The sequence below is a fragment of the Periplaneta americana genome, chromosome 16, assembly GCF_040183065.1.
Source record: "Periplaneta americana isolate PAMFEO1 chromosome 16, P.americana_PAMFEO1_priV1, whole genome shotgun sequence".
In the NCBI taxonomy this organism is placed as follows: domain Eukaryota; kingdom Metazoa; phylum Arthropoda; class Insecta; order Blattodea; family Blattidae; genus Periplaneta; species Periplaneta americana.
Window position 1 is genome coordinate 36,541,661 of NC_091132.1, and position 13,302 is coordinate 36,554,962.

Genomic DNA, 13,302 nt, shown 5'->3' on the forward strand with positions numbered 1-13,302 from the left:
AACCTTAAGCTTACATGGTTTAATCGAAAGATGGCACCACGCACATGAGCCACAACATCTAAAAAGAAAGCGGCCGTTCGGACTTCAACAAACATTCCTAAGTAAAGTTCGTCTAACATTTCCTTATTATTTTTGTGCTTCAAAAAAGTACCTAACGCTAACAGTTTTCTTCGTGGATTTTATTCACGTTGTTTGAAGTGTTACTACATCTGCCTTATTGTATAGCCCTCACTTCCGTATACTATTATCGGTCTCGCTAGTGGCCTGTAAATATTTAATCTTGAACGTTGTTGTATTAACGAGGGTTTGAAGACTTGATTTATGACAACAATTATTTATTTTCATACGGAAAATTGCTACCATAATACATGAAGCTGTTTAATTTATTTAATGTTTATATTTATACGGATCTTACTTCTCAGTGGAACAAATCCTGAAAATAAAAAAAAAACTGAGTTTCAGTTTTACCACGAAGACATAGCAGTTTTCAATACAATGGAACATGTCATATTAACTTAGTAAACCAGCACTGTATAGTCTAAATATAACGACATGAAATTGTACGCAAGTAACGAAGTATTGTATGTATTAATCTGTGAATCAGTTTGATGTCGCGTCTCAGTCTCTATATTGTGTGATGCCCAAGGTTGCGGGTTCCATCCCGGGCCAGGTCGTTGGCATTTAAGTGTGCTTAAATACGACAGGCTCATGTCAGCAGATTTACTGGCATGTGAAAGACCTCCTGCAGGACAAAATTCCCGCACGTCGGGCGACGCTGATATAACCTCTGCAGTTGCGAGCGTCGTTAAATAAAACATAACATTTAACATCTATATTGTGGACTCTAAATACCGACAGTGAAGACCAAGGGGCGTTAGACAACATCAAAACCAACATAAATTTGAGAGTAATCTATTTCATATCATGAAAGTTTTGCTATAAGTCAAATGAGGCAACTTCTATGAATCCTGGAGAACGGTTTGTAGTTAAATGGACAGATAGGTCGCGTAGTATTCATGAAGGAGCTGAAAATACTGTAGAGGTTGTGCATTCGTTTACTGTGATGTTAATGAAGTGAACACCAATTGAAACTTGCTCCCACATGTTCAGTGATCCTCGATCCTCCGATCTGAATATAAGACTTTCTTTTCTTGTGTTTTTCTTTTTTTGTTTTCAACTACTACGAAACACAACACCCATGCCCGGGGCGGGAATCGAACCCACAACCCTTCAGATCAAGTGATAGAGACATTCCGTGCCTCTACCGCTTGCACCACTCAGGTCGGTATCATTCAGAAGGCTGTGCAATGGTGTAATGACAAAAATAGTGCTCGAGTGTTTGTTACTCACACGCTGCACTTTGTTCAGTAAATGATAAATTCAAGACAATTCGGAGATATACCGGGACATCATTTTATTTTTAGTAACATTTCTAATATTAATCTGGCTATATCTTTGGATTAACTGTTGAGAACCGTAAACACCGTTTGCTACTCCCTTCCAAGACTGGAGTTAGACGATACTGGCATAAAATACAAACAAATCACTTTACTAGGTATAGGAGGGAAATAAAATATTTCATCCATTTACGTAAACTAGGAAATATCGCGATTTTGAGTTTGATAATTTTCATTGGGGTTTGTTTGATCAAAATACAGTACTGTATTAACAATAAGTGTTTTACTCACGAACTGAGCCATACATGCTGACGTATTCATTACGCAGTGTATAGTATACTGTCTACAGCACATTAGCGTACAATATGGAGAATGTAGTTAAATTGAAAAATAATCATAATATGAATATTTAAACACATTTTCGACAATGGTGGCCGTTTATTTCGATACAGTCTTCAGTTATTTTGTGCATATTATCGCACTATAGACTACTGTACCTAATTTCAATTACCAGTTTCATCCTTCGTACTAGTAACTCATGTTGGAATAATTCTGTACCTACTCTATCAAACAGTACCTTACGTACCCACTGTAAATTCAATCTTCACTTCTGCCCGATCCGAAAAGATAAAATTACTCAGACATGCTATCTACTGTCCGTTCAAATGATTTTTGTCGCAGGGTCGTAGAAATGGGGGAAGTCACGTGACAATTAATTACTTAACGAAACCCTTTTATTTAAGTTATTTTAAACAGTTATATAATATTACGTAGACGTCCAATTTCTGGCAGAAATTAAGGTTTTCAGAACAGAGCTAAGACAGTCAATCCACTAGCCTTTACAGAAGGGCGAGCAGAAGCGGGTATGAGAAACCGGGATGCGACGTAGGCAAACGGATGACAGTATCTGTGCGAAAATATTGAAAGCTCTTTCGTCACTGGAAAAGCGAACATATTTCTGGAACGCACTGTACTCACTCAGTACTGTTTACTGCGACCGTACGACTCTGACTGCATATATGGTCTTGGTTCTGTGTGGAAGACGGGTGGAAATTTACTAGTAAAATTTGTGAGAATGAAGTACATTCAAAAACTCAGGTACAATAAAAATTTAAGTAAAAATAAAATGATTTCCCTGTACAATCTGAGAATGAGAAGGTCAGAGTTTCAGAGATATTAACTTGACGGAGAATCTTAGGACTAAACGTGTGACAACAAAATTCATGACAATGCGACCACAATTCTCCACGTTTAGTGAAGTTTTTTTTTTTTCAAAACATCTAATATCCCAGAATCTGCCATCCTGCAAACAGCTAGATGTGGATTTCTCATACTTCCAGTTTTTCCAAACGCTAAAATCGCCGTTCAAAGAGAGGAAATGGAAGACCGTGGACGATATTAAGCAGAACGCTTAGGGTCCCATTCATAGACATTTCGCTAGTCCGCGCTACGAGCGTGCTAAACTAGCCCCGGCTATCGACTGGTTACTTGTACAGGATTCATATCATATCATATCTTATCGCTAACACTGGTTTATGAATACGAAAAACATTAGTTCGCTGATCATCCACCGGAAGCCCGCTATAAGAATGTCTATGAATACGACCCTTAGAGTCGAAGGACCTTGCAGAATGTTTTAAAAGTGGAAGGAACGTTTGGATAAGTGTGTGAGATCCCAAAGAGGCTACTGTACTTCGATGAGGACTAAAGCGCTACTGTTATAAATGGGCTACTTTTTAAATATTAAACAGCTTAACAATTTCCTCATACTGACCTCGTAACCGATATTTTAGTATTTTGCTAGACTTGACACAGTTTTGGACATATTCACAGAATGGCTGGTCTAAACTCGACCTAAGCCAACAACATTGGATAAATCATACACATTCTAGGTCGGACTTGAACTCAGTCTTATGGCCGGTTTCACCAAGCTTCTTTAAATCAGCACAAACGACTTGTCAACAAATGGATCGTTTAATTTTAACGGAATCTTTAAAAGTTGACTATTTCACCAAGCCTCGTATCTTTAAAATTAACAGGCGTTTACTAACGAGGGGATTTTGTACTTGTATCTTGCATGTTTTGTTTTTCATACGACCATGGCTTCGAAATCGCGAATTTCATTGGTTACATATGATCATGGCTGACTTTGTTTGGCATGAAGAAACAATCATAGGCAAACGGGTAAGAGGCAGTAATTTTAAGAACATCTTCCTAAATACAGTATGTTGTCATACAGCAATTAAAAAAAAAAAGACAGCTGCTTCCAAATGTAAATAATAGGAATGTAGAGCAGTTAAATTGTAGCTTCTAAAGGAAATCTGAGAAAATTTAGCGGACTACAAGGTCGACAGCTTAAAAATTGATGCCACAATTAATTATATACAAAGCATTCTAAGCAGTTATATTAGGCCTAAATTTAGGACGGGAAATCGCCTCTTCCATAAATTGCATACTACTTTTCCACTGTATTTCATGCAGATTTATTAGTACCCTGTAACAATTTTGCCATGCTTGTGTGACAGGATTCAGGAGAGATGTCATTAAATTGGATTTTAAGGGGTATCCATTGTCTCCTAAAAGAAAATCTCTTTGCACCCTTTTCATTTAAAAGGCATCCTCCTTTGGAATGTTGTGCTATCCGTGTAGACCGTAACATTATCTTAAACCGAGAAGAATCTGTTGGAGAGGCGTTAAGTGGGTGATTCCTATCTGTCGTATTCTAACCTATTACAATTTCAATAAACTAGCGCTGAGGTAGTTCTGAGGTAAAAGTGAAAATTGTTGAACTTATAAGGGATTTTTTTGTGGTAATCAGTTGATCGTATATGCAAGGCATAACAAAAAATTAAACTAATCAAACATAACCTGTCACAGATTCGTATGTGCAAGGTGTATAAGCAGAGTACGAAGGAAACTACCTCAGCGCTAGTTTAACCACAATTTTTCTATGCGGAGCGTTACATAGGCCTATGAAATTGTTTGAATATTGAAGGAAAAATAGGATCTTCTATTGCAGAATCTTTTGGCTATATTACTGCTAGGATATACGATTGGAACATGTACACAATCTATGTTGTCTATGACAACATAAAATTTAGCTATAAGCTTATTAGGCCTATAGAAATAATGACTATTGTAATGTTGGTAGTACGTCTGATAATTTATTCACATATCTAGACAATACAGCTTTTGATACCCCGTTCATATCATCAATTACTATTTCAAAACTTCCCGCAACATTATTTTAAAACGAGAAGAATCTGTTGAAGAGGCGTTAAGTGGGTGATTTCTATCTGTCGTATTCTAACCTATACAGTATACCGGTATTCACTTTCTTCTAGAATCATTCTTACTACTTATTTCCTTAATGTGTAGCTTTCGTGGAATTCTTTATCACTTAAATCTTCAAAATGATTATTCCGAGTGTTATTACAACATATAAGTTCGTCGTTATGTTGAAGTTCTAAATAAAGAACTTCATCATCGAATAATTACGTCCGCCATGTTGTTGACTTCTTAACGCATCGTTACTGTTTTAACGCGACGAATAGGTCCTAATAAATTAACGATGAATTTAAAGATGCGTTAGCAATAATGATACTTGGTGAAACACAAAAACTGACTAACGTGTCATTAAATTATTTAACGAGACGTTATAATGATAACGAAGGTTGGTGAAACCGGCCATTAGCCGTTAAATAAACCCCTGTCGGAATTGCATATTAGTAACATATATCGTAATATCAAACCGTTGCCTGCACTATTGAGGCAGTGGAAACACTATTTAAAAACTGCCGTTTGCCGTGCTTTGCAGTCAAATAGCATTATGCTTGTTTTCTCGACAACTTTCTTAGTTTGTAAAAGCATGTTATGTCATGCAATGACTCGTTTCCTGTATCAAACACGCTTAAGAACTGGTTATTTTTTATTCATCTTTTTTCTTTGAAACTATAGACTACAGTAGCCATTTGATATTGGTTTATCTGAGGTAACACAACACCATGAAATCTTCTTGGGGATTTTGCACATTCATACTTGGGAGCCTACACTTCGTTTTAACTATTATAACATTAGTTATCTACGTTATCGTATCGGGTTTTAATAAACTGAGCGTGTTATAAAATCGAAGGTTCACCTCCAATGAAAGCAGTTTAAGCAGATTCACGTATTTAGCAACGATTTTCTGATAACCATGTCTATTTTCTTAACGAATACCGAGTTTTCTTTGCTTGAAATAGAAAATCCAAAGAAATAACTTAGAACTAATTTCCAGCGTGCTCCCTGGTTGAGAAAACATAATATATTTCATTTCCGTGCTGTCTGGTTGTAAGCACGAAAGTAAAGGAACAGGAAGAACGCTACCTTTCTTTCTACACAGAATACTTGATTAAATATTAACTGCCTTTTTAAGAAGTAAAGCAATGTCTGACGTAGGAAGGAAGGATAAAACACAGAATTCAGAAAATGTTTTGAATGCGTATAGTGACGTAGTATTATTTTGAGACACGAAGTTGACTACGATGAGTCCATATCAAAGCTAATAAAATAAAAATCGTTAGTGAAGTATGGTTATTAACATTAATGTTGTCATTTTCAACAAAGTTTATTGACACTATTTGCTTAAAATGTTTAACTTTCTGCTTATACTAAAATAAGTAGGAGTACAAAGGAATACTCTAACACAGTCGTCCTCAGTATGCGGCTACTATCCTGGCCAATGGATCCGAAGGTCGTGGGTTCAAACACGAAGGCAACAGATTTTAAAGGGAGACAAAATCCTTAGCATGGCTTATTCCAGGAGGGAACAAAAGGTAGGATGCCAGTGTCGTAGGTTTACGTTATGTTAAAAAACCTTGTCCTTGACAAGCTGGATGAACTTTTAGCAGAAGCTAAATAATTTTTAATTAAAATAAGGGACAGAAAATGCTGTTGAGAGTGAAGTTTATTTTAACTGTATAGTCAGGATCAGCTTACTTAATACCCTAAGGGTGAAACCTAACCATTTTTCCCCTGTTACTACATATGCTAGTGAATTATAGTGATTTTCTAGCTCTCAGGTTGAATTTCCTTTTACCAACTTCGTTTCGAATTTCGGGTACTAACAAATACTACAACTGGTAGTTATTTTCTAACTGTTATGTTGGCACCAATGATTTCGGTTTGCAGTATAGGAAACTGATGAAAATGCAAGTAAGGAAATAGATTTTTAGGTTAGGTCTCATGAATCATAAACTTCTTAGTCAGAGCAATAAAATTCATGTCAGACAAAATACATTTTAATATTAGATCGTACTAGTCCTAATGACTAACATAATATGCGAGAATTTCAGGAGGAAAACGTATTATTTCATGAATTATTGAATCATTTAGGAAACACCTCGCAACATAAAGATGAGATGTGGTAAATATAAGCAAGACATTGTTATTGTTAATAATAATAATAATAATAATAATATATTATAATATAATAGTAATACATTATTATTATTATTATTATTATTATTATTATTATTATTATTTCAGTACGTAGCATTGTGATTTTACCCTCTTTGGTGATATCTGGTATTAGTTGGCAACACTGAAGAGACGGCCAAATTAGACTTTTAGGAACTACACTTACGTGATCCTCACTATATGTACAGAAAGGTCTGTATTAATATTTCACATATAATCACGCGCATAATGCTATAATGCATTGGTTTATATGTTGGGTTGTAGGCTGTTACTTCCAGACTTCAGATTTCTTCCTGTTTTCATAATATTTCAGACTTAGGCCTACCCATTCTCTTGTAAATTGCATTGATAGAATTACAGTGTGCCGTAAATTGTTTCCAAACCCCCTATATATTTTTCACCGTAACAAAAGTTGTTTTTGTCTATAATCAATTTCACTGCAGCTGCGTGGTTAAAGGCATCATGCCTTGAATTAGGTCACTAGAGGCACTGTTAGTTCACTGATGTTTTAGCCCGCGGAAAGGGGGTAGTTTCTGTACAGGTAACAGCCAGTGAAGCGTATCGGTACGCGACAGTTATAAAACCAAGCGCTGTTACAAGACTATTTCAAGAGGCTAATCAGTATTTTATTCTTCACATACAGCAGCCGTGGCGAAAATGTGACTCGCGAGCACATTGTGGCTCGCAATGACAGCTATGCATTTCTCTTGCTTCCTACCTCCTCCAACCCCCACCCTCTCACTCACTGGAGTCAAACTCCGTTCCATTTGTATTTGTCTCTGACCTGCGAGTGGCGTATCGTCGCAACGTCTCTCTCGAAACCATGTACCGCTACAAAAACGGAAGTTTCAAATAGGATGGGAGAACGCATTTTTTGCTGCCAATATGATAAGAATATTAAATGTATGATTTGTTCAGAAGTATTACGAGGAAAACGGTTGTATAACATAAAACGACATTATACTACATTCACTCATGAAACATTAAACGGTTAAGTATTATTATTATTATTATTATTATTATTATCATCAACATTAATATTATTATTATTATTATTATTATTATTATTATTATCTCTGTATGTCAATCCTTTACGATTAATGCGGTTAGATCTTCAATTTAAACTCACAGATTTACAATGTGATGTTAAATAAAAGCTAGATGTAAGGACTTGAAAAATGTTGAACTTTTCAAATCTTTGCCAAAAAATAAATATCCGAAGCTTCGTTCTTTCGCTTGCTCTGTTGAAGAATGTTCGCTACAAATTACGTTTGTGAAAAATTATTTTCAACAATGAAAATGGTAAAAACCAAATTTAGATCAGACTGACAGACAAATACCTTCGTGATCAACTACGACTGGCAGTAAGTGAAATAATTCCTGATTTTGAAACTCTGTCGCAGACACATTCTGAAGAAAATTTAAGGTTGTGATAATGTGTCCTATGTTTTCTTATTCATTCCTTTCTTCGTTACACGTACTAAACATTAGTTTGTAACCTTATACTGTATAAAATTATACAGGGACATCACTTTATTTTTACCAACATTTTTGACATTAACCTGGCTATATTCGGAAACACTGTTACCCCCTTCCATTACAGGAGTTTGGTGTTACTAGTGCAATATGTAAACAAATTATTTTACTAGCTATAGGAGGAGAGAAAAGTAGCGTATCCTTTTATGTTACAGGGAAATACGATATTAGGATTTTCAGTTTGATCATTAGGCTACTTTTACGGTATTTTATCAAAATACAGTAGAGTAGTAACATTTTTTTCACAAACTCAACTCTTCAGGCGGTTTTAATCAATACATAATGGCTACTTTATTCAGCATATTACCGTACTTCCGGTAACTCCAATCTTCACTTCTGCTCAGTCCATACAGATAAAGTTATGCAGTCATGCTACACGTACGTGTGCGAAATAAGCAGGGGCGGGTATTTACGGAGATCGCGAAAATCACAACATAACAGATATACGATATATTTTTACTAATCTTCACGAATTAAGTGATTCTGATTAATAATATGCGTATAAAACAATCACAACAAATCGCGAAATAAAGTTCTAATAGCGAAATATGAACACATTCGCGAATTATTATTATTGTGTCGTTTAATAGCGAATTTCATATTATGAGTTCTTTTTTCGGACATTTCTTTTTCATTTGAATTTGTTGCACATTCAAGTAGGCTATATTACATGGTATTCGAGGTGTTCTGATTACATTAGTGAACTCAAAAGACGGAGAATTTAATATTTCACTAATAATTTGAAAGTATTAATTTAAGGGCTGCAAGTTGTTTTTTTTTTTTGTGAATGTGTGTTAAATACAGTCTCAATCCAACAAATACTGTCTATCGGCCATACCGCACCTTTACCAGAATCCAATGAACCTTTAATGTTAATTATTTGGAAAGTAATATTCATACCGTGTTAATACTACAATTTCAAAATAATTGTATTTTCCAAAATTTCCATTAATCTCCGCCAAGAGTACAAATCAATCTCCAACAATCTCCGCCGACGCTAATATTAAAAAACACAAATGATAAAATTAATCTCCATAAATACCTGCCCCTGGAAATAAGCTTCAGTAATATAGGCTCTTCCTTCTATAGGAAACGCACACATTTCTGAAACACACTATACTTTGTAGTGTTTACTTCACTGCTAGCAGACTTCGAATGCAACAGCGGCCGTAAGTTCGTGTGGCTGACGGGAGCAAGAACATTAGTGAAGGGGTGGAAGTCAAGTACATTCAGAAACGCAGGTACAATAAAAATGCAAGTAAAAATAAAATGATGTCCCTGTATTTAAGTACTTGATGTAAGGAAAATAAAAATCCGTTAATAAGTCAGACAGTTGCTTTACTTCCCCTTCGGTCGTCCGCCTCCCTCCATAGGTGGTATGCAAGTTGTAGGTTACACAGTGGCTCGGCGCACGATCACACGGCTGACATACAGTAGGAGTTGAATCCAAGTTTTGTGTTCGGATTAGTTGAAGTGTAAACTAGTTGTTATCATAGATGCTAAAAGTGGCAACAGAGAAAAACCTGCTACTGGATTTAGCCTATTATTCTTATATTTGATATAAATTTAATTTCATTCAGAATATACTATTTCCTATTTAATCACTGTGCGTTCTTAAGTTACCTCAGGCCTACATAAATAACTGGTATGACATTAATGTTGCCAGCAACTAAAGAAAATGACGCGTGTTATAAAAACGTATAAATAACTACGTTACGTATCCATGCGAAGTCGAGGTGAATCTAATATTAAATGCAGCAAAAACTGGAGCTGAATGGGGAACGTGAATTATTTACTTGCAGCATTCATGGAGGTTTCAATATGGCCCTCACAGGTGCCCTTACTTATAGTTTGGCCTCAAGTTTCGTGAAGTTTGCACAGCCTTGGTGCACACATTAATGTAGACTCATTAAAACTGCCACTATCTCGAGTTCCCGCACAGCAGCATTCTACTGTAGACAATCGCCTACACAACACCAGCAGCACAAAAGACTCGAACGTAACAGCTTATTCGCAAGACTGTCAATACGAACAACAGCGAGTTTACGAACACACATCTAGGGGAGAAAGACAGTATTAGAATTAAAAATGCCAATATACATACAGTATAACGTGACAAGTGATAACAAGAAAAGGAACGCATTATCTGTACATACGTATGTCTAATTATATTTGTACAACATACGCACGTGACATTATTACTTATCACTCACGGCGAATTAAAGTATATATACCGTTTCATCTTCGCTCAAATTCACCACATACTCTCATATTTCTTTTATTACACCTCAAGTCAGTTGTAAAAATCTCGTCATTGTTCTACTTGTCACGAACAACCTACAGCAAGAGTCGTAAGTGTACGATAAGTTATCTATAGATGCACTGTTCCTCGATGTTTTTTTACTTGGTTATTTAACGACCTGTATTAACCACTGGGTTATTTAAAATGGGTTGCAGCCGCCAAATTACTCTTCAAGGAACGACCACTCATACAAATTTGAGGGAAAGAAGACAGACGACGGACACTGGAAAGTGTTCTTTTCTCATTCGTACTATCAGGGACTGGAATGCTTTACCTGCAGACTTACTTACTTACTTACAAATGGCTTTTAAGGAACCCGAAGGCTCATTGCCGCCCTCAGATAAAGCCCGCCAGCGGTCCCTATCCTGTGCAAGATTCAGTCCTATTCCGAGGCTTATTATAGGGATACGTAACAAGCTGTTTTTTTATGGTGATGGGTTGTTAGCCCTTCGCCCAACCCCCAAGCTGGAGGACCACCCCTTATCGGCTGTCCACGACTGCTTATTCAATATATTCGCAGCTACCCTCCATATCTACCTGCAGAATTACTAAAGGATTTATCAATAACCAAAAATGTATTTAAAAATAGGCTTAAGAACTTTACTAATAGACGTTAGTATATTATATACACTATTTAAAGGGTATAATTGATATTTCTTATTGAAGTGTTGTATCAGTGAAGAAGTGTGTTGTGTCAGTGAAGTGTGTTGTGTTAGTGAAGTGTGTTGTGTAAGTGAAGTGTGGCTTTCAGGTATAGCTCCCTGTGAAGTTGATTTCAATAATTTAAAGGAAAAAAATTGTTTCGGGGCCGGGTAGGTCCTGGGTTCTATACCCAGCCCCGGAACAATTTTTCCCTTGAAATTATTCACATGAATTTTGTTTCTGGGACTGTACAAATGGGGTACTTTAATTACTTTTATTCTTTTTACTTTAAACACTTCAATACTATCTTGAGCAGGCCGTTCTAGATTAATGTCGCTCGCATATCACTGTTAAAGAGTGATTAAACAATGTCTTCAAGGCAGCACACATTTCATTTCTAAGTTCACCAGCCGCCACTGATTGTTAGTTTGTTGTTAAGTGAACAGTTCTTCGGTTGGAAAACAGTTCCGTTTCACAACATTCTAGAAACAACCTCGTTTATCTACATGATGGACTGGAAACACGAGGCCGTTCATTCATTTCGTGAGCGAGTCAGTGAACTTAAGCTGAAGACGCCAAGACGAAGCCGAGCAAAACCGCGATAGCTACAAGAAACACCGGAATTAAACTACGATGGAAAATAGTACCATAAGGGAACAGAGGAGTAAATGTTTTTAGTTAATTCTAAAAATATGAACTGCAATAGAACATATTTAAAGTTAAATGAAATGTCAATTTTTCGTTCTTCATATTTTACAATTAAAAGTATCAAGTTTTACTGTCACAGGCTCTATTTTAGATACCTAAAGCTGTCTTTTTCGGATCTAAAAATTACAAGTTTTAGTAATGAGAAAATTGTATTAAAACTAAATTATTTTCCATGTTTCAAAATAATAACATAATTTCTACGTAACACAATAATACCACAGTCTAGTATATACAGTCACGAAGCTCAATACGTAGTAAATATGCATGCAAAGATAGTTGCTAACCACGAGGATCGCTACTATCGCCTCATTACAGACAATGCGAAATAGTACCTGCACAGTCTATTGTTCCTAGTATCCTCATAACTCAAGCTTCGTGACTGTATATACCAGACTGTGATAATACTATAAAACTGCTCATGATAAACAAAGCGATGACTGAGGTGATTTCTCCTATCTGTAAATTTGCAGGTGAATAATAAAAAAGATTTTAAAATTTAACTTCTCTCAAAATACACAATTTTTTATATATACGTATATCATTTCTTTGCAAGATCATCTACTCGAGAACAAAATATTAGTTAACTGTTCAATTCTGTGAACTTAACTACTGTACTCCAACCAGAAGGAAGTCTCAGGGGAGTGAGACGCAGCGGGGTGATGCTGTGAATGAATGTTGTGTCATAAGATGTCATAAGGTCACACATGTGGGTACATGTATCTCCATTGGCTAACTCTCAAACCACAAACGATAACACTGATACACACATACTTATACTACCCTAGTTACAAAATTAGATCACGGTTAATCTCCTAGAGCCGTATTCATAGACATTTTTAGCGCGGGCTTTCGGTGGATGATCAGCGTTTTTCGTATTCATAAACCAGTGTTAACGATAGGATCTGATTTGAATTCTGTACTAGTAACCAGTGGATAGCCGGGGCTAGCTTAGTACGCTCGTAGCGCGTGCTATGAATAGCACCCCTAGTCTTTTAATTTAATCCCTCTATACAGGAAATAACATATGCAGGAGAACTCATGTTTTTAAAGTGACGTTATAACGGTAATATTATCTATCTACTTCGCTTCAATAGATGACGCAATAGTAAGCACATTCCTTTCACGGTTAATCTTCTTGTTGGAGAACAGTGTGAGTAAATGACCATTTTTGTAGACACAAGGCATCACTTCTGGTCATCACATGAAAGGCCTAAACAAATGTTAGCGGAGTAACACATCACAAACAATAACAGCAGACAT

The 13,302-nt window shown here is 36.1% G+C and overlaps 1 long non-coding RNA gene across 1 annotated transcript in view; it reads right to left on the bottom strand.

Moving 5' to 3' along the window:
- The window catches only part of LOC138691283 (uncharacterized), a 666,235-nt gene that overhangs the window by 651,357 nt on the left and 1,576 nt on the right, over nt 1-13,302 (bottom strand). The window lies entirely within an intron of this gene.